The sequence below is a fragment of the Sorex araneus genome, chromosome 8 (assembly GCF_027595985.1).
Source record: "Sorex araneus isolate mSorAra2 chromosome 8, mSorAra2.pri, whole genome shotgun sequence".
NCBI classification, from domain to species: domain Eukaryota; kingdom Metazoa; phylum Chordata; class Mammalia; order Eulipotyphla; family Soricidae; genus Sorex; species Sorex araneus.
In genome coordinates this window covers 22179356-22200503 of record NC_073309.1, presented here as the reverse complement: position 1 = coordinate 22200503, position 21148 = coordinate 22179356, and the positions used below count along the sequence as shown (strand labels likewise).

At 52.6% G+C, this 21148-nt stretch overlaps 1 protein-coding gene across 2 annotated transcripts in view; it reads left to right on the top strand.

Annotated features, from left to right (window-relative positions):
* The first annotated feature begins 7523 nt into the window (after positions 1-7523).
* The window catches only part of CCDC113 (coiled-coil domain containing 113), a 50004-nt gene continuing 36379 nt past the window's right edge, over positions 7524-21148 (top strand). For both annotated transcript variants that reach the window (XM_055145796.1, XM_055145797.1), the window contains exons 1-2: positions 7524-7654; positions 8312-8372. The gene's annotated coding sequence lies outside the window, so the exon portion shown is untranslated. The remainder of the gene's footprint in view (positions 7655-8311; positions 8373-21148) is intronic.

Genomic DNA, 21148 nt, shown 5'->3' with positions numbered 1-21148 from the left:
TAGGAGACTTGTTGTTACTGTTTTTGGCATATCAAATACACCATGGGTAGCTTGCCAGGCTCTGCCATGCGGGTGGGATACTCTCGGTAGCTTGCCAGGCTCTCCGAGAGGGATGGAGGAATCGAACCCGGGTCGGCCGTGTGCAAGGCAAACGCCCTGCCTACTGTGCTATCGCTCCAGTCCAGTTTCTTAGGCATGGATGGAAATTTTGGCCCCACTAGCTCCAGCAATGTAGGCAGCGCGAGGGGTCCTAGCCAAGGCCTTGAGTTTGCGGGGCAGGGGCTTCTTACCATGAGCCATCCCCCAGGCCTCCAAAGGGAAGCATCTTTATGATAACTTTTGTGCTTGCTGTCAGAGGTCAAATCCTCACGCAAGGGAGGCAAGTGCTCTGCAGTTAAGCTACTTTCCCATTCCCCCCAAATTAAGTTTTTTTTTTTTTTTTAATGGCATGTAAGGCAGCAGGTAGGGCGTTTGCTTTGCACGCAGCCAACCCGGGTTCGATTCCCAGCATCCCATATGGTCCCCTGAGCACCACCAGGGATAATTCCTGAGTGCAGAGCCAGGAGTGACCCCTGTGCATCTCCAGGTCTGACCTAAAAAGCAAAAAGGCGTGTAAGGGAGGACCAGAGAGAGAGTACAGTGGGTAGGGTGCTTGCATTGCAGGTGGCTGACTCAGGTTTTATCCCCAGCACTCAATATTGTTCCCCCACGCGCACCCCCAAACCCCATCAGGAGTGATCCTTGAGTATTACTGGCCACAAGAAGACAAAACAATTAAAAAAATAATCTACACAACCAGGGCTGGAGCAATAGCACAGCGGGTAGGGCGTTTGCCTTGCATGCGGCTGACCCGATTCGAATCCCAGCATCCCATATGGTCCTCCAAGCACCACCAGGAGTGATTCCTGAGTGCAGAGCCAGGAGTAACCCCTGTGCATTGCCGGGTGTGACCCAAAACCAAAAAAAAGAAAAAAAATCTACACAACCAATTGTTGTAAGTAAAATGAAGACACCCATTCTTGTCCCCAAAGACCCTAATTTCAGGAGTCTGTGAATACAGTACCTCACACAAAAAAGGTATATATATATATATATATATATATATATATACACATATATATGTATATATATATTCTTTTGGGACAAGAATATATATACATATATATGTATATGTATATGTGTGTATATATATATATATTTTTTTTTTTTGCCACACCTAGCAGTGCTCAGGACTTACTCCTGGCTCTGTGCTTAGGAGTGACTCCTGTCAGGGTTTAGGGACGCTATGGAGCACTGGGGATTGAGCCCAGGTAGGCCATGGGCAGGCAGGCATCTTATCCTCTGCACTGTTGCACTGTCGCTTGGCCTCTAGGAAGCCCGGACTGAACCTCTGATCTGTTGACCTAGGACTTGAGCTAGGACTGGAAGAATTAGTCCAGCAGGCAAGGTGCTTGCCTCGCACGGGGCCACCCTGGATTCCTGATCCCTGATCACACCCAGGAGCGATCGCTGTGCCAAGAGTAAGAGTATGAGCACAGCCGGGTGTGGCCCCAAAGCCAAAAAAAGAACCTGAGTTCTAAGACAATACGTTGTGTTGTGTTAAGCCATGAAGTTTGTGGTAATTTATTACAGCAGTCGCTGGAAATGCTGCTCCTCCTTTTCCACCTGCTCCTCCTCCTCCCGCTCCTCCCCCTCCTCCCCCTCCTCCTCCTCCTCTGTCTCACCCATTCTCTGCTTCTGCTTAGGTGCCAGGGATGGAATTCGGGGCTTCTGACATGCCACATCGCCAGTGCCCAGGGCAGTGTTCAACTCACATCTAAGTACGATGCATCGCCCTCAGCATCAACAGCCTGGCACCCTTTGTGTTTTTTGTGTTTTTTTTTTTTTTTGCTTTTTGGGTCACACCCAGCGATGCACAGGGGTTACTCCTGGCTCTGCACTCAGGAATTACTCCTGGCGGTGCTCAGGGGACCATATGGGATGCTGGGAATCCAACCCGGGTTGGCTGCGTGCAAGGCAAACGCCCTCCCCGCTGTGCTATCACACCAGCCCCCCTTTGTTTTTTTTGGATCACACCCAGCGATGTGCAGGGGTTACTCCTGACTCTGCGCTCAGGAATTACTCCTGGAGGTGCTTGGGGAACAATATGGGATGGCGGGGATTGAACCCAGGTCGGCTGCATGCAAGGCCAATGCCCTACCTGCTGTGCTATCACTCCGGCCCCCAGCTCTCCACTTTGGATTCCTCTTTCTGTCTTGGATCCTTAAAGCGTGACCCACCTGCTTACCCGCCAGAGAGGCCTCTGGGGGTGGGGGGGGGGCAGGAACGACGGGTCCAGCCCTTTCGGGCCAGAAGTAACAGAAAGAGACAGTTTGTACACCATCCCCACCCCCACCCCACATTTTTTTTTTCCATTCTCGTCTCACTGGGAAAGGGGGGTAGGCATACCTGTATTTTGTTCCTGTTTTTTTTTTGTTGTTTTTTTTTTTGTCACACCCAGTGGTGCTCAGGGGTTACTCCTGGCTCATGCACTCAGGAATTACTCTTGGTGGTGCTCGGGGGACCATATGGTGGGATTCGAACCTGGGTTTACCGCGTGCAAAGCAAACACCCTCCCCACTGCACTATAGCTCCAGCCCCTTGTTACTGTTTTTTATTTGGTCCGTACTCTGTTGTGCTCAGGGATCACTCCTGGCAGGTCTCAGGGGACCATATACGGTGCTGGGGATTGAACCGGTTGGCCATGTGCAAGGCAAATGCCTTGACCCCTCTACTTTCTCCCTGGCCCAAAGGGGACCTTCTTTTAACTCCAGCCCCTGACACTCACTTACTCCCAAATGCTCGGTAAACTCATTCTCTCTGAGTTCTCTGGGGAGTTGATAAACAAACTCCATTCCAACAAAATGTAAATAACAGCTATCTTCGCAGTTCAAGTATTTATTTACTGGGGTTCCACCGGAGGGGGGGTGGGGTGGGACACTCCTGGTGATGCACGGTCAGAGATACAGTCTCGATGGCTTGGTCTCAGGCCCAGCGCTGCTGGCGGCCACCAGGGCCACTCCCAGCGGTGCTTAGGGGCCACGAGGCACCGGAATGGAACTTAGGGCCTCAAAACATGCCAGGCCTGTGTCCCCCCACTGGACCTTCTCCCCAGACCCACCCAGAAAAGGCTTCACCGATCAAAGAGTGTCAGACCTGGGGGTCTTGCAGAATTGAGTCTGTAGTGGATAAAGGGGCCAAGGAGAGAGAGTACAGGGGGGAAGGTGCTGCCTTGCATGCAGCTGACCCAGGTTCCATCACCAGCACCACAAATGGCACCCCAGCCCTGCCAGGGTGATCCCTGCACTCAGAGCCAGGAGCAAGCCCTGAGCACCCCCGGGCGTGGCCCAAACCAACACCTCACTCTCCCCAAAAATGTGTAGGGCAGATAATCCCTCCCTGAGTGTCCCCTCCTCTCCGTGAGGCGGTGGTGGGCATTCCCAGGGCAGACGGCAGATCGGGAAGCAGGCGCCCACATCTCCCGTGACGGCAGCATCCTTTGAGAACGCCCTTCTTCGTCTCCCCGCCAGACTGTGGCGTCTCCATCAGCTCCCACTTCCCAGCCTGCACACGCCCCCGAGGGCTCCCCCTCCAGCCGGCAGCCCGCTCAGCCCTCCTGTCCCCATGTTCGTGACCCTTGACCTAAAGAAAAAGACATCATCCCGCCTCCTGGGCTTCCTGCCCAGGTCTTCTCTGCCACCGCCCCTGGGTTCTCCTACTCTCCAGCCACTAACGCAGGGGTCCTGAACTGGGGTTCGAGGTCAGGACTCAGCAGGTTCGGAAACTCAGCTGCAAACAGTACCAGCGTGAGTCGCCAGGTTCTACCTGCCACCTCGCTTTCCTTCATTACGGCGCCGTGCACGGCAGGGGACGGAGTGATTTGGGGCAGCAGGAGTCATAGATAATGGCCTGGTACTTTACAACCTGTATGATTTTGATTTTACGTCTTAGTTGTTGGTTTTGGTTTGGGGCCACACCTGGCAATGCTCAGGACTTATTCCTGGCTCTGTGTTCGGGGGCCACTCCCGGCGGCACTCAGAGGACCGTATGTGGTGGCAGGTATCAGACTGGGGCTGGCCGTCTGCAGACAAGCACCTTAATCTCTGCATTATCTCTCCAGCCCCTATTTTATCTATTTGTTTATTTATTTATTTATTGCTTTTTGGGCCACACCCGACATTGCACAGGGATTACTCCTGGTTTATGCACTCAGGAATCACTCCTGGCGGTGCTCGGGGGACCATATGGGATGCTGGGAATCGAACCTGGGTTGGCCACCTGCAAGGCAAATGCCCCACCCGCTGTGCTCCAGCCCTTATCTATTTATTTTTAATAGCACTCTCCCCCCTCCCCCTTCCCCCCCTGTTTTAATCTCATTTTGTTTATCTGGGCAGGGAGGGGCCCCCACTTGGTGGCGCTCGGGGTCTATTCTGGCTCTGTACTCAGGAGGGAGCCCCCAGAAGGGGCCCCAGGACCCACGCGCGGTGCTGGGGAGTGAACCAGGGTCGGCCACATGCAAGGCAACGTTTTTCAGTTGCTTTGGTTCTTTGGTGGTTGTTTAAGCCTCAGACTTTAGAGGTTTGTACCCAGTGAGGGAAGTGAAAAAGCTCTCAGAGTTAAGACTGTGTCTTCGAACAGCCGGAGGTGAGGCAGCGTGCGGGAGAGGCGGGTGCAGGCGGGACCGCTGCCAGCCAGCGGGGCTCTGTACCCTGCCGCCTCCTTCAGAACAGAGAAGCTGGACTCCCTTGCTTTAACAGAACATCACCGAGGCCAGAGAGATAGTACAGTGGGGAGGGCGCTTGCCTCACACGTGACCAACTCGGGTTCGATCCCCAGCACCGCACGTGGTCCCCCGAGCACCACCAGATGTGATCCCTGAGCACAGAACTAGGAGTAAGTGCTGAGCGCTGACGGATGTGGCCAGCTCCCTCCTTCCCCCCAAATCATTGTCAACTGAGAGGGGAGGAGAGGGACGGAGGGAGAGAGAGAGAGAGAGAGAGAGAGAGAGAGAGAGAGAGAGAGAGAGAGAAGAAGGGGAAAGAGAAGAGAACGAGAGAGGAGAGATGGAGAGGAGAAAGAGGACAGAGGAGAGAGAGAGGAGAGAGAGGCAGAGAGAGGGGAGAGAGAGGAGAGAAAGAGAGGAGAGGAGAGAGACAGAGAGAGGAGTAAGAGAGAGGGGAGAGAGAGAGAGAAGAAGGGGGAGAGAGAAGAGAACGAGAGGAGAGAGAAAGAGGAGAGAGGAGAGAGAGGCGAGAAGGAGAGGAGAAAGAGGAGAGAGGAGAGAGACAGGGGAGAGAGAGGGAGAGAGAGAGAGGAGAGAAAGAGAGGAGAGAGAACGAGGAAAGAGGAGAGAGAGGCGAGAAGGAGAGGAGAAAGAGGAGAGAGGAGAGAGATGGGAGAGAGAGAGAGAGAGAGAGAGAGAGAGAGAGAGAAAGGAGAGAAAGAGAGGAGAGAAAGAGGAGAGAGACAGAGACAGAGAGAGGAGTAAGAGAGAGGAGAGAAAGAGACCCAGGGGATCCGCAGGCCTGAGCAGCACCGTATTTTTGGTCTCTTACAAGAGCCCAAGAATTGAACTGAAGGCCCAGTTGGTCTCAGATAGGGCCTCCCTGGGCCCCCCTGAGCACTCAGGAGTCCACGCTCCTAAGAAGTGGGTAGCGACTCCTTGGGTGATGACATACAAGCACTCACCCTGCAGTGACCCCCAGGTCCAGTTCCCGTCCACCCCCACTGTACCTGGGCTCTCTGCCCTTCCTCTCCCTCCACTTGGAAGAGCTTCCCGGTTTCTCTCAGAAGGTCACAGGTCATCTCCTCACTCGCCTCCTCCCCAGCTGGGGCCGCCCCGACCTTCCCTCGGGACTGGAGTCAGCTCGGTCTCTCCCGCAGAAATATCACAGCGGTCACACCGCGTCCATCCTCGGCGTGCTGTCCCGACATATTCTCTGCAGTTTCAATTTCTTGAATCATTTCCTTCATTTCTTTCTTTCTTTTTTTTTAAATTTTTTTATTAGTGAATCACCGTGAGGTACAGTTACAGACTTACAAACTTTCGTGCTTGCGTTTCAGTCATACAGGGGTCAAGTGTCCATCCCTCCACCAGTGCCCATTTTCCACCACCAATGGTCCCAGCATCCCTTCCCCCACCCCTCATTTCCTTATTTTTTTTTCTTTTTTTTTTGGGTCACACCCGGCAATGCACAGGGGTCATTCCTGGCTCATGCACTCAGGAATTACCCCTGGCGGTGCTCAGGGGACCATATGGGATGCTGGGATTCGAACCCGGGTCGACCGAGTGCAAGGCAAACTCCCTACCCACTGTGCTATCGCTCCAGCCCCTCCTTCATTTCTTGAGTGATGTCCTTCAAGCACTTGGCTCTGAAGTGATTGAAATCTAGCATCTGTCAGAGTTCTCCACCCCAGCATTATTCTTTTGTTTGTTTGTTTGTTTCTTTTGGGCCACGCCACACTGGGCAGTGCTCAGGGGTTACTCCTGGCCCTGTGCTCAGGAATGACTCCTGGTGGTGCTGGGGGGACCATATGAGATGTGTGGGATCAAGCCCAGGTGGGCCGTGTACAAGGCAATTGCCCTCCCTGGTCCCCACATTATTCTTTAACCATTTTTTTTTCTTTTTGAGTCACACCCAGCGATGCACAGGGGTTACTCCTGGCTTTACACTCAGAAATCACTCCTGGTGGTGCTCAGGGGACCATATGAGATGCTGGAATCGAACCCGGCTCGGCCGCGTGCAAGGCAAACGCCCTCCCCGCTGTGCTATCGCTCCAGCCCCCCTTTAACCATTTTAAGAATGCATATTTTGAACACTAGTGTTATCCTAGCTCCTCTCCTCCCCCCACTGTGTTCTTGAGTCCTGGATTCATTCCTATTTTACTCAATAACTTACGGTTATTGCTATAATAGTGTCCATCAGTCTGACTAGTTCAAACTATCCCTCATCTGCCTGGCAGGGCCCTTCCAGCCGCTCCCCACAGTCCCCATTCCATTATCCTTTGAGCAGGAATGGGGGGGACACAAAAAGATGTTCCAAGTTCCACGTTTTCCCTGCCCTTGGCCTGGCCTCCAACACTTCCTCAAAGGATCCTGCTTTTGCTTTGAGGTGAAGAGGCTTGAGACGCCACAATCTGGCCGGGAAGCCTGCTTGTCTCTACAGGACTATTTGCTGCAGTTCTCAGGCCATCGCCAGCGGAAGGAGCTAGTGACTGTCTGTACACACACACACACACACACACACACCCGTCACGTCACAGTGCCACCATCGCTGTCTCTCCTGCTATATATATATATATCTATCTGAAAACCATGAGCTCACTCCCTTCCACCAACTCCCTTCTAACACCATTGGATTCATTCTAGTTTTCTCCTTTCTATATTTGTCCTTTTAATTTTTTTTTTTTTTCTGACAGTGAGCAATCTGGTGCGGGCTCTTAACTGGAGGTGGGGAGTGTAAAGAAAAGCCTGTCTGAGGAGCTAACATTTAAGCTAAGGCACGAAGGGAGTGAGGGCAGGAGCCAGGCAGCTCCCGGGAGAAGAGTCCCCTGAGAGAGAGTCCTGCCGCCTTCCTGGGCCCCGGGCTGGGCCGGGGACACAGATGGGGGCCAGGTAAGCACCTGCAGTCAGGCAGTGCCCTGTGGGTCCCTTGAAGGATTTGGTTTTTGGTTTATTTTGGGGTCATGCTCAGGGTGACTCCTGGCTCCGCACTCAGGAATCACTCCTGGCGGGAATCAGGGGACCATATCCGTTAGCAGGGACTGATCCCGGGTCAGCTGCATGCAAGGCGAGTGCCCTACCAGCTGTCTACGGCTCCAGCACGTTGCCCCTCCCCCCATGTGGCTTTTTTTTTTTTCTTTTTGGGTCACACCCGGCTATGCACAGGGGTCACTCCTGGCTCATGCACTCAGGAATTACCCCTGGCGGTGCTCAGGGGATCATATGGGATGCTGGGAATCGAATCCGGGTCGGCCGCGTGCAAGGCAAACGCCCTACCGGATGTGCTATTGCTCCAGGCCCCCCCCCCCATGTGGCTTTTACATGATGAGTCTGGGGACAGGAGAGACATTCTCTCACCAAGGCTCTGAGAGCAGGTGTCTGGGGAGGTCTGGGAGCAGTGGCGTCAGCCGGGGACCCCGAGATCCGGGCACGCCCGTGGGGGTGGCGCTAGTGATCCTGATGGTGGCGCCACTGCAGAATGCTTTCTGTTTGCTTCCAGGGCAGCACTGGGTGATTCTTCTTTTCTTTTCTTTTTTCTTTTCTGGAAAGGAGGCCGTAGGCCAAGTAAGTTTTGGACTGCCTGGTTTAGAAGGTGCCAACCGGATCTGTGGTAAGTTAGAGGTGGTATGTCAGGTGTGGGAGAGAGGTACTAGGTAAGAGATAGTTAAATAAGCAAATACTTTTTTTTTTTTAAGAGAAAAGTAGTACACAAAGAGGTTAGTACAACCTGCAAGTAGTTAAGGTCATAAATGGATCCTGCAGAAACGAATCGTGATTGTGTCCATTGGCGAATGGAGCAGCAAGCTCCTGACCCTCCCCGACATCCCTACTCCCCACCCCCCACCCCCCACCCCGACATTCTTTTTTTTTTCCTTTTTGGGTCACACCCGGCGACGCACAGGGGTCACTTCTGGCTCATGCACTCAGGAATCACCCCTGGCGGTGCTCAGGGGACCATATGGGATGCTGGGATTCGAACCCGGGTTGGCCGCGTGCAAGGCAAACGTAGCCCTACCCATTGTGCTATCATTCTGAGCCCCATCAATCAGAGTCACCCTCCCACCTGAGCTCCCGGCAGCCCCTCCCCCTCCCAGCCCAGTGAGTCAAAGCTCCCCACCCCCAGCCCCGTGCATCTCCCAGGGCACAAGGCAGGGCACGCTGGCATCTGATAAGCTAATGCACAATTGAGGACGGCTTGGCAGCTGCTAGCTGCTTGCCCCTCCCAGAAACAGTCCCGTGGTTCAAAAGGCTCCAAGTCCTCTGTGGGGCTCTTGGGGGGGGGGCGGAGCAATCTCTCAAGGGGTGAAGGGGGGCAGCTGCAGGAAGGAGGTCACTTTGATCTGGGCAAAATTTGCTAGGTGAGCTCGAAAATGACACCTTGCGGAGCACTGGGCCCTCCTCCAGCCAGGCTCCATGCTTCCCCCTCCCCCTTTCCCTCTCCCTCCCCCAACATCTGGGGCACTTACCTGCCCCTGGAAGTAAGCAGAGAATAGGAGCCATACTCAGTGAGAAGATCACACATCTTGTTATTTTAGTTTTATGGGAGGGGGGTGGCACACCCAGCAATGCTCAGGGCTCACTCCTGGCTCTGTGCTCAGGGATCACTCCTGGCTCTGTGCTCAGGGATCACTCCTGGATCTGTGCTCAGGGGACCATAGCCAGTGCTGGGTATTGAACCTGGCTCAGCCAAGAGCAATGCAGGCTCTCTACTCCCTGTACTATCACTCCGGCCCTGACCACACTAGATGCTTGGTGTAGCCACCCTAGGCTCCTCTCTCCTTTGTTCCCTGTTCTCCGCACATGGCTGTGCGGTTGCCATGACTGGAAGTCTCTCACACACACACACACACACACACACACACACACACAGAGTTGTGAAGCAGATGCGATTAGTTGCGGTGCTCACAATGGTTGTGCCCACCCAGCTGTCATGCTCGCACATCTGTTTGTAGGGCTCACTGGGGCTCTCTATGGTACTCACCTGGAGGACTCTGGTGACAGTGCTCATGCGTGTTTTAGTGGTGGCACTTGGGCGTGTGCCTGCATACTCATCCATGCCAGGCTGACTCAGAGATCACACGCCGCCTTGTAGTCCCAGGGGTCACTTTGGCCTGAGCAGCGCTGCATTCTCCAGTCCTTGCATTGGACCATGCGGTTGGTGAGAATGGCCCTTGGTGGGCACATTCCCGCCCTCCCCACAGGGACAGGAAATAGCAGGTGGTAGCAAGACTGTGGAGAAACTGGGAACCTAACACGGCTGGTGGGGATGCAACATCAGCCCAGCTGCTTGGAGAGTCAAGTCAATAGCGCCTAAAAACATTAGCTACAAAGTTGCCATCTGACCTAGAAACTCTCCTTCTAGGTCTACACCCAAGAAATGGTAAAAAATAGACGTCCACATTAGAACTTGTAATGAGGGGGGCTGGAGGGATGGTACAGCAGGTGAGGCACTTGTCTTTGTGCAGCTGGCCAGAGTTTGATCCCTGGAATGACATGAGGTCCTTTGAACCCCACCAGAGGTGATCCTGGGGCACAGAGTCAGGAGTTAGTGCTGGGCACCGCTGGGAGTGGCCCCCTAACCAAACCAGAAAACAAAGATCCAGAAAGAAAAAAAAAAAACACCTGTAACTAATATTTATAGCAGCGTTTTTCATCACAGAGCCAAAGTGGCCACAGTGGAGTATCTTCCTAATGAGATGGCGCTTTGGTTTTGGCTGGGGAGCCACACCGGGTGGTGCTCATGGCTTACTCCTGGCTCGTGCTCAGAGATCACTCCTGTGGGGAGCTCAGGGGAATACACGTGGTGCCAGGGATTAAAGCAGCAGCAAGGCAGACACCTTATCCCTGTCCTCTCTCTCTCCAACCCGCTATCCAAAGGAATATGCTTGGCAGTAAAGAAGAAAGAAGTTTTGATTCATGCCACAACACAAATGAACTTGAAAATACTATGTGGAAACAAAGAAACCAGCTTCTAACTACTAATACATTGTATAATTCTGTTTACAGGGACTTCCTCTACCAAGCAAATAGAGTCAGAGTGTAAATCACTGGTTTCCTTGGGGCTGGGAGGAAATGGGTCATGATCACTAGTAAATGGATTTTTTGAGAAGGGATAAAATGTTTGAAAATTGATGACACAATTCTGGAATATACCCGAACCATGGAATTGTACACATTATTTTATATTTTTAAGTGAGTTTATTTATTTATTTTTAAAACCTATTTAGGAACTGGATAGATAGTACAGCGGGTAGGGCGCTTGCTTTGCATGTAGTCTACCCAGGTTCAATTCCCAGAATCAGTGTAATACCCTGAGCAATACCAGGAGTGATTCCTAGATAATTCCTGAGCATCCCAAAACAAAACAAAACAAAAACTTATGTTTTCTGCTTTTGAGCCACACCTGGTTGTACTCAGGGCTTACTCTTGGCTCTGTGCTCAGGGGTCACTTCTGGCAGGGCTTGAAGACCCTACCGGATGCTGAAGATCAAACTGGGATTGGCCACATACAAGACAAGTGCCCTACCCACTGGATTATATCTCTCACCCCTCCTTTTTTTTTTATATATAATTTAAGAATGATACACTTTGTTTTTGTTTTTGTTTTTCTTTTGCTTTTTGGGTCACACCCTGTGATGCACAGGGGTTACTCCTGGCTCATGCACTCAGGAATCACTCCTGGCGGTGCTCGGGGGACCATATAGGATGCTGGGAATCAAACCCGGGTCAGCCACATGCAAGGCAAACACCCTATCCGCTGTACTATAGCTCCAGCCCAAGAATTGTACGTATTAAAGGGTGTCTGGTGTGTGAATTTTATTTCAGTTTGGCAATTATTATACACATTAATGAAATAGCTTTGATTTATAACAAATAAGACAAGTGCATATTTTTAAAAAACGAGCACAGATGGAAGGAAGAGGGAGGGAGGGAAGGAAGGGAGGGAGGGGGAGGGGCTCTGTGGGAAGGAAGCCCCACCAGGCACTGTGACTAAATGGAATAGCCAGGTCCTGGGACAAGTCTCCCTTTCCTGGGGTGGGGGTGGAGGAAGGATGAGGATGAGTCTGAAGGCCCACAGAAACGTGGGCCTCTTTCCCTGGGGACATGGGATACAGATTTCATGTGATTTGAAGGAAAGAAAGGGAATATTAAAAATATTTTCAGATTTGAAAATAAGCCGGGGGGGGGGGCAGAGCTATAGTACAGAGGGAAGGCGTTTGCCTTGCACGTGGCCTACCTGGGTTGGATCCCTGTCATCCCATAAGGTCCCCCAAGCACCTCCAGGAGTGCAGAGCCAGGAACTAGATGGGGTACATCGCTGAGTGTGACCCAAAGAGCACAAAAGAAAAAAAACAAAAGAGAAAATAAGGCCAAAGGATCGTCCCTCGGCTCATGCAGGGACACTGCCTCACAGATAATTCATTATCTGAGGCACAGCCCTTATTTTTCTTGAACTGTGTTATTTCTTTTTGGAATGGGGTCCAGAGTCCTGATAACTCTTGGGCTGAAATCCTCTCCAGAATTTGGCTCACTAGAGACGCAAAGGAGCGTTGTCTGGCAGAAAGAGACCCTCGAAGGTACCCGTGGTGGTGCCCCGAGAGAGATCCACCCTCTGCTTCGTGGCCTGGCTCTGGGGGTCCAGTCCTCTGTTTTTTGTTTTTTTTTTTTTCTTTTTGGATCACACCCGGCGATGCACAGGGGTTACTTACTCCTGGCTCATGCACTCAGGAATTACTCCTGGCGGTGCTCGGGGGACCCTATGGGATGCTGGGAATCGAACCCCGGTCAGCCGTGTGCAAGGCAACCGCCCTACCTGCTGTGCTATTGCAGCCCCATGGGGTCCAGCCCCCTGAAGAAGGGGCCTCCCTTGCAGAAGTAGTGGCATGATGCATGTCCCCCCCTCCCCCCCTCTGCTGCCACCTGCTGGAAACGGATCCCACCAAGGAAAGCCACGGTGTCGCAGAGGTGGAGCACCTCCGCCACGTGCAGCTCTGTGTCCCCAGGGTTTCCTGCCAGGGCAGGAAGGTTTGTGGACTTAAAGCCCCTCCAGACGTGTTAGGAAAGATGTGTAGATGGAGGAAGTGTGGCCAGGAAACCCACATGAGAAGCAGGGAGCCCCGAGTGGAGGTGCATTTTCCAAAGACGTCCCAGCTGGGGGTGGGGGTCAGAGAGACAGCACAGGAGGTAGGACACTTACCTTGCACACAGTCGACCCCAGCAACCCATACAGTCCCTTGAGACCCACCAGGAGTGATCACGGGGTGCAGAGCCAGGAGTAAGCCCTGAGCATTGCTGGGTGTGGTTCAAATACCAAAGCTAAAAAAAAACAAAACAAGACAGAGATGTTCCAACTGGATCTCCCGGTCCCCACGAGAGCCCATACTCTGACAGTGGCACCCCTACTCCACAAGCCCCTGGCACCTCCCCTGAACCATGATGGGCTTACGATTGCTTGGAACCCCACCTGCGGGGAAGAACTGCATTGCATCTCTGGAGTTGGGACTCCCCTGTAGGAATCCTAAACCTTCCCATGGGTGGTCTGAGGGGGCCGGGGGCTGCCTGGCTCCTGCGTCCATCCTGAATCACCTCTGGCTGTAACCTCACCGGAGACTGAAGCCCCCACCCGCACCTTTCCCAAGCTCTTCAGCCACAGAACCCAAGAGATAACAGAATGAACGTAGTTGTTTGGAAGCTCCAGGGTGATTCACTGGCCCGTGAGAGCTGGGGTGCTCAGCGACGGTCCCTTTCAGAACCGGGACAGCCAGCCAGCTCCCCCTCTCCTGGCCGTGGTGAAACTGTTCCACAGGAAAATGGTGGCGGGGGCTCTAGCTGAGTGAGCCCAGCACAACGGAGACAGGGAAAACCGCTGAGCTAAATGCAACGCTCAGGGCTTACTCCTGGCTCTGCACTCAGGAATTACTCCTGGTGGTGCTTGGGGGCCCATGTGGGATGTCGGAGTTGGAACCTGGTTGGTCACATGCAAGGCAAGTGTTCTACCTGCAGTAGTATCCCTTTGGACCCCTTCCCAACTTTTTAAAAGAAGGATGCTAGGGTATGGGCAAGTCTCTGGGCACTTGACTCCAAAACCTCCCAGCAGGGCACATGTTCTTATAGCAGCTGGAAGCTGGAGAATTATCTCTGAACTCCCTCCAGCCCCCTGAAAATGAACCCGTATATATCATGGGCCAAACTGAGTCTCTATGTAGCTGCCCAAGACTTAAAAAAAAAAAAAAATGCTAGGGGCCAGAGTGATAGGCCAGCCTGATTCAACCACGCCCCAGAGTAAGATTACATTAAAAATGGTGTGTGTGGGGGCTGGAGTGATAGCACAGCGGGTAGGGCGTTTGCCATTTGCCTTGCACGCAGCTGACCCGGGTTTGAATCCCAGCATCCCATATGGTCCCCTGAGCACTGCCAGGGGTGGTTCCTGAGTGCACAGCCAGAAGTAATCCCCGTGCATCGCCAGGTGTGACCCAAAAAGCAAAAAAAAAAAAAAAAATGGTGTGTGTGTGTGTGGGGGGGGGTTGGAGCAATAGCACAGAGGGTAGGGCATTTGCCTTGCATGCATGCGGCCGACCCGAGTTCGATTCCCAGCATCCCATAGGGTCCCCTGAGCACCGCCAGGAGTAATTCCTGACTACAGAGCCAGGAGTAACCCCTGTGCATCGCTAGGTGTGACCCAAAAAGCAATATATATATATATATATATATATATAAATAAATAAATAAAATTAAAATGGTGTGGGGGAGGCGTGAGCTTCACAGTAGAGCACTTGCACTGCAGGCAGGAGGCTCTGCCTTCGCTCCCCTGGCACTGAAATCAAATCAGACCAAAAGAGGGAGGTGGGGAGGGGGTTGGCACGCCTGGCTGGAGTGGTTGAGACCCTGAGTTTGATCCAGGCTCCATAGGACCCCAGGAGCAGCCCGGGCTGTCCACGGTCCTGGGGGCTACAGCATCACTGTTTGTAGCCCCGAGAAAAGAAAAGGCCGCGCAGTGGTTTGGGTTTCTGCAGAAGCCGACTCGGCGGGGAGGACCCCCATGCCATTATTTTTGGTAGGTAACCCCTGGAAACTCTGGCCGAGGGCTCTGGAGGTGAAGCTGCAAGGGAGAGAGAGGAGGCTTGGCTGCCGCTTGCTGCTGTTGGCACCTAGAGCTGGGCGTGGGGTGCAGCCTGTCCCCCAGTCTCTTGCCCCGGGCACCACCCAGTGACAGTGCTCCCAGGGAGTGACCCCCGTGACTCGAGTGCCCCCACACTCCTCGGGGATGCCCTGGGGCCGGGGGCCAGAGCACGTGCTAATGGCTGCACCCAGACAACCAATCAGCCTTCTTGCGAGTCCAAAATATGAGCGCAGAAATAAAAGCACTCTGCCGAGGAAGAAGATTGTGGTCCAGGAGCATCTCTTATGACACCAGCAGATATAGACCTCAATCTGGTTTCAAATATATTGGAATCTTACAGTTCCCAGGCTGGCCTGGCAGGACCTGCTTCCAACCTTTTCCAAAGCATGGGCGTGCAGCTGCCAGACAGCACTGACCCCGAAGCCGGCTCTCCAGCCCAGGGAAGACCACTCTCTTCTTAACTGCATGTTCACTCTGACCATGCTCATTTCATCATTAACTCATTAAACCTGTTTCAGTACTAAAAAAAAAAAAAAAAAGAAATAAAAGCACTGGATGGTCGGCGAAGAAGGGCAAAGTTGACAACGGCCCCATTCCACGAGTCTGGGACTATTTCAGGCTCCCTGTGCAGTCTCCAAATCCCCCGGGTGCAGTTAAGAGCCGAGAACCACGGCTTGGCAGGAAGCAGCTTTTCCCCAGCCGCAGTGGTGTAAACGGAGGATGCTGATTGAGGCAGACGCTGGTTAGCTGGGAAGGACGGGGCCAAGGGGCGGCGGGTGCTGAGGGACAGCATCGAATCCTCACCCCACGGCGGGAAGGCGGCAGCTCGTGGCTCGGGCTAATAATCAGCGATCAAGCCGGAGGAGACATAGGGGCCGGGATACAATCTAGTACCCGTACCAGGGTGAATGCCCTGTGCCACGTGGGCTGTCAATCACCTCTGGGTGCAGCCCTGGAGGGCCCAGGAGCAACAGCGGGACCTGAGCTGTGTCGCTTCCTTGGGACCTGGATGTTGAATCACCACCAGTCAGTCCCCTGACCTTCTGAGCACTGCTGAGGAGCCCCTGAGGCCCCCCACCTAGAAAATATAGAGGCCCTTCTTCTGAAACCCTGAGAGATCCCTTATACTTGCTCTCCTCTGAGAAGGACTCAGGAGGATGTGTCCGCCCCCCACCCCCCACCCCAGCCCCCAGTCCCTGGTTCCCAAGCGCTGTGTACCAGGGTCCAGAGAGGGATGGTCGGATTGGATCTGGAGCAGAGCCCTCCTCTAGGGTGGCTGAAGCAGGGCACCGGGCAGGCCCCAGTTCCGTGAACCACCTCCACCCCTCTAAAAATGAGTCACCTTGTCAACAAACCCTTCTGAAGTCATGGCTGGTTCTACCAGATGCCCCTGGAGCAGCCCCGCCCTTGACAAGCCAGAATCCTGACCCTCCTCCCTTATCAGAAGCCAGAGGCCTGTGCCAGCTCCAGCTGCCGGGACCTCAGGTCCCTGTCTCCTGTTGCAGAGTCCTGAGGGCTAGTCCTGTCTCTGTGAAAGAATCTTCGATGGAATGACATCGAGTCAAAGCCCGGGCCAAGCCCCAAAGGACACCATGATTAACAGACCGGGTGAAATGTTGCTGAGTCTAGATAACGCACACTCAGTTTTGGGGGTGTTTGTGTGGGGAGTGCACATCAGCGGTGCTCAGGGGTTACTCCTGGCTCTGCACTCAGGAATTATCCCGGTGGTGCTCGAGGGACCACAGGGGATGCGGGAGAACGAACCCAGGTCAGCCACGTGCGAGGCAAGCACCTCCCCATTGCATTGTGACTCCAGGCTATAAACGGAAATTTATTCAACACAGTAGTGACCGAGGAAAGCCCGTCTTGCAGAGTCAAAGTGGAGATTATTTTATTCTTCTTCTTTTTTTAGTTTTTCCTTTTTGGTTTTGGAGCCACACTCAGGGCTTACTCCTGGCTCTGTGCTCAAGGATCAGTCCTGGCAGTGTTTGGTGGACCACATGGGATGCTGGGATCAAACCCGGGTCAGTTGCATGCAAAGCGAACACTTTACCTGCTATGCTATCTCTCCAGCCTCAATTTTTTTTTTGGATGACAGGAATTGTAATGCAATTGTAATGTAATGCGGACATGTAATGCGATTCAGAGACAACCGCTGGACTAGAGCTGTTACTGACTGGATTCCATGGGATGTCAAAAGACCGCATGGCCGCCCACCAACGAGATGGTCAGACTTCTTCGTCAAAACCCTGAATGAACGGTTTGAGGCTCTTCCTGTTCCTGGAGCGAGCAGATATCATTGGGATACACTAGCACGCAACAGGGACAAACGGAGACGTTACTGGCGCCCGCTCAAGCAAATCAAGATCAACGGGAAGACATGTGATACAAGTGACAGGAATTGAACCCAGCCTCCCCCCTGCAAAGCCAAAGCTTTCTTCTGGGCGATCTCTCTAGCCCCGAACTCTATGCTCCTGGATCCCACTTTACAGACGAAACACTTGCAGCTCAGGAGAATGAACACAAGGAAGAGACCCAAACAATTTTTCTTTTCTTGCGCCTGGTAGCCTGGTATGCCGTCTATCGCCCCACCAGGAACGCATGGACCTTCCTCCGTTCTTGAGCTCAGAGCTCCCTCCCCGAGGTCAGCACCGTAGGCGCTGGCTGCAGCGGGCTCGGGCTGCAGGATGGGAGATGTGTCTCTCCTGCCCCAACTGGGCACTGAGTTCAAGACAGAAACTTCCAGGCTCTGGAAAGACAACTTTCCTGTTTGAAGGTTAAAGTAATCCTACACACAAAATTTGGAGATGTTCCTTTTAAAGCGAAGTTTCAATGGGCAGCAAAATCAAAGACATCTCCACTGCTGCCTCCCTCTGCCCCCCCAGCTGTGTCCAACCTGTCAGGACGGATGAATCTATACTGACCCACCACACGCATGCAAAGTCGTCATCACATTTGCTCGCCCTGGTACCCATCTATGTGTACAAATGGCTGACAACACATGCCCATCGTGAGGAGGCAGAGACAGGTTTCCACTGCCCTAAAAATTCCTCTGGGGCCGGAGTGATAGCACAGTGGGTAGGGTGTTTGCCTTGCACATGGCTGACCTGACCTAAGTTCAATCCCTGCATCCCTTATGGTCCTCTGAGCACTGACAGGAGTAATGCCTGAGTGCAGAGCCAGGAGTAATACGTGAGCATTGCTGGGTGTGACCCAAAAAAAGCAAAAAAAAAAAAAAATTCCTCTGGTCTGCTGCTGGGTCATCCCTCTCTCCACCCAAACTCCTGGCAAGCGTGCATCCTTGGACTGTCTCCAAAGCCCTCTGCACTTTCCAGAACGACAGAGAGTTGTGACCAGAAGCGCCTGGCCTCAGCTGATCGGGTTCTTCCCCTCAGTCCTCTCCACTGAAGGTGCCGCCAGATCTTCCCGTGGCGTTTGAGCTCAGTTCTTTCCCACGTGCTTTGTGGTGGGGTGGATGCAGTTTCCCCGTGCGCCTCCAGAAGGGCTTCTTGGTTGCTCGGCGATGATGAATAAAGCCGCTATTAATAGTCGTGTGCAGGTTTTGGTGTGGACGTAAATTTTTAGCTCTTTTGAGTAAATACCAAGGAGTGGGCTGGCTGGGCCCTAGGGTGAGAGGACGCTTGGTTTCGTGAGACTCTGCCTGCTGTCTTCCCGAGTGGCTGGGCCGTTTTGCTTTCCCGCCAGGCTGACTGAGGGCTCTGTTGCTTCCCGTTTTGGATTTGGGCCGGGCAGATGCTGGCATCTCAGCGTCATTTCAATTTGCAAAATTTCCCCGATGCCATGATGTTGAACATCGTTTCTAACTTCATCTGGATGCACATTATGCATCTTTCGTGGCAGGTGTCTCTTCAGTGCTTTGGGCAGTTTTCTTCCTTGAGCTGTTTGCTTTCTTCTGGTTGAGTCCTAAGAGTTCAATGTGTAGAGGGGCTGGAGTGATAGCACAGCGGGTAGGGCGTTTGCCTTGCACGCGGCCTACCCAGGTTTGATTTCCAGCATCCCATATGGTCCCCTGAGCACAGCCAGGGGTAATTCTTGAGTACAGAGCCAGGAGTGACCCCTGAGCATCGCTGGGTGTGACCCAAAAAGCAAAAAAAAAAAAAAGAGAGAGAGAGAGAGAGAGAGAGAGTTCAAGTTCAATGTGTAGAGCAGGAGAGAGAGTAGAGTGAGTAGGGTGTTTGCCTTGCACACAGCCAACTCAGGTTTAATCCCTGGCACCCCATATGGTCCCCTGAACTCTGTCAGGAGTGATCCCTGAGTGCAGAGCCAGGAGTAAGCCCTGAGCACCACTGGGTGTGGTCCCCAAACAAACAAACAAACAAACAAACAAAGGTAATGTATATTCTGGGGGCTGGAGTGATAGTGCAGCAGGTAGGGCATTAGCAGCCGACCCGGGTTCGATTCCTCCACCCCTCTCGGAGGGCCCGGCATGCTACTGAGAGTATGTCGCCACACAGCAGAGCCTGGCAAGCTCCTCGTGGCGTATTTGGTATGCCAAAACCAGTTAACAACCAGTCTCACAATGAGATGTTACTGGTGCCCGCTCTAGCAAATTGATGAGCAATGGGATGACAGTGACAGTGACAGTATATTCTGGATTCTAGGCCAGTATCAGATGTCTTTTGTAAATGAGATATTTGCAGGAGATCTCCTAGTCGATGGCTTATCTTTTCATTCTCTTGATACATATTCTATTAAAAATTTTAAGGGCACAAGTCATACAAAGCTTTTTTTTTTTTTTTTTTTTTTTTTGCTTTTTGGGTCACACCAGCAATGCACAGGGGTCACTCCTGGCTCATGCACTCAGGAATCACCCCTGGCGGTGCTCAGGGGACCATATGGGATGCTGGGATTTGAACCTGGGTAGGCCGAGTGCAAGGCAAACGCCCTACCCGCTGTGCTATCGCTCCAGCCCCAAGTCATACAAAGCTTTAAGAGGAAGAGGAAGCAGAACAAAGTCTGCCTGACTTTCTACCCCCATCCGTGTCCTCTCTCACCCAGGACAGTGAGGTAGGCCTGAGATCTCTGCTTCCCACCCTCTCTATAAGTTCTTTTGTTTGTTTGTCATATTTCAGGGTATGTGGGAAAGATGGAGCTCTCCTTGGCCGGCATGTATGTGCTATACCTAAATGCTGGTTGTCACACCTGTAATTGGCCAGTCACAGCAGATTGTGCCCCAGTGATGTGGGTGTCCGATATACACGTACAGGGTCTGGCACTGCAGACAGCACTGTAGGCACCTGTGTGTGTGTGTGTGTGTGGTGCCAGGACGAGGACAGCAACTTAGGACCCGCACTTGGCCGGTTTGTGCTCTGCGACTTGAATCATATCCCTAAACCCCAGCGTTGTAGGCTATAAAATGAATATATCATGATTTATGTGACTTTTCCCTCTTGAGGGGAATTTACAGGCTGCTCCTGGCACTTTCTGTTACTCTTTATAAAATTATTTCTATTTGGGGGCCCAGAGAGATAGTTTAGACACTTGTCCTGTAACCGGCTGACCTGGGTTCAATCTTTGGTACCCCATATTGGTCCTCCAAGCCCACCAGGAGTGATCCTGAAGCATAAAGACGGGAGTAAGCCTTGAGCAAAGCCAGGTGCGGCCCCAAAACAACAACAAAAATATTATTTATTTATTTATTTTGCTTTTTGGGTCACACCCGGTGATGCGCAGGGTTTACTCCTGGCTTTGTACTCAGGAATTACTCCTGGAGGTGCTCAGGGAACCATATGGGATACTGGGAGTCGAACCCCGGTTGGCCACGCACAAGGCAAACGCCCTCCCCGCTGTGCTATCACTCCAGCCCCCAAAATATTATTATTTTAAATTTTTGGGTAGGAGCATATCCAGAAATAGGAGCTACTCCTAGCTTGGTGCTCATGGTTGCTCTCAGCAGTGCTCAAGGAAACTTTGCAGGGTCAGAATTGAATCTGGGGTTATCTGCGTAGGAAATATGCACTCTAGCCTTCTACACACTCTCTCAGAACTAGAAACATTCTTGTAGAAAGGTTTTCATTCAATTCATGCACGTACATACTCTTTATTTCTATATTTTATTTGTCCATCTCCTTCCCTTCGCTGTTGCTGTGATGCGTATCTATGTCTGTGTGTGTGTGTGTCTGCGTGTGTGTAGGGTTGTCACACACGTCTGACTGTGGTCTTGACACGTTTTGAGCTAGTTTGCCTAGAAGCTAGCAAGGGCGTGAGACATGGGGGAACACGTCGAGACGACGAAGGAGTCAGCT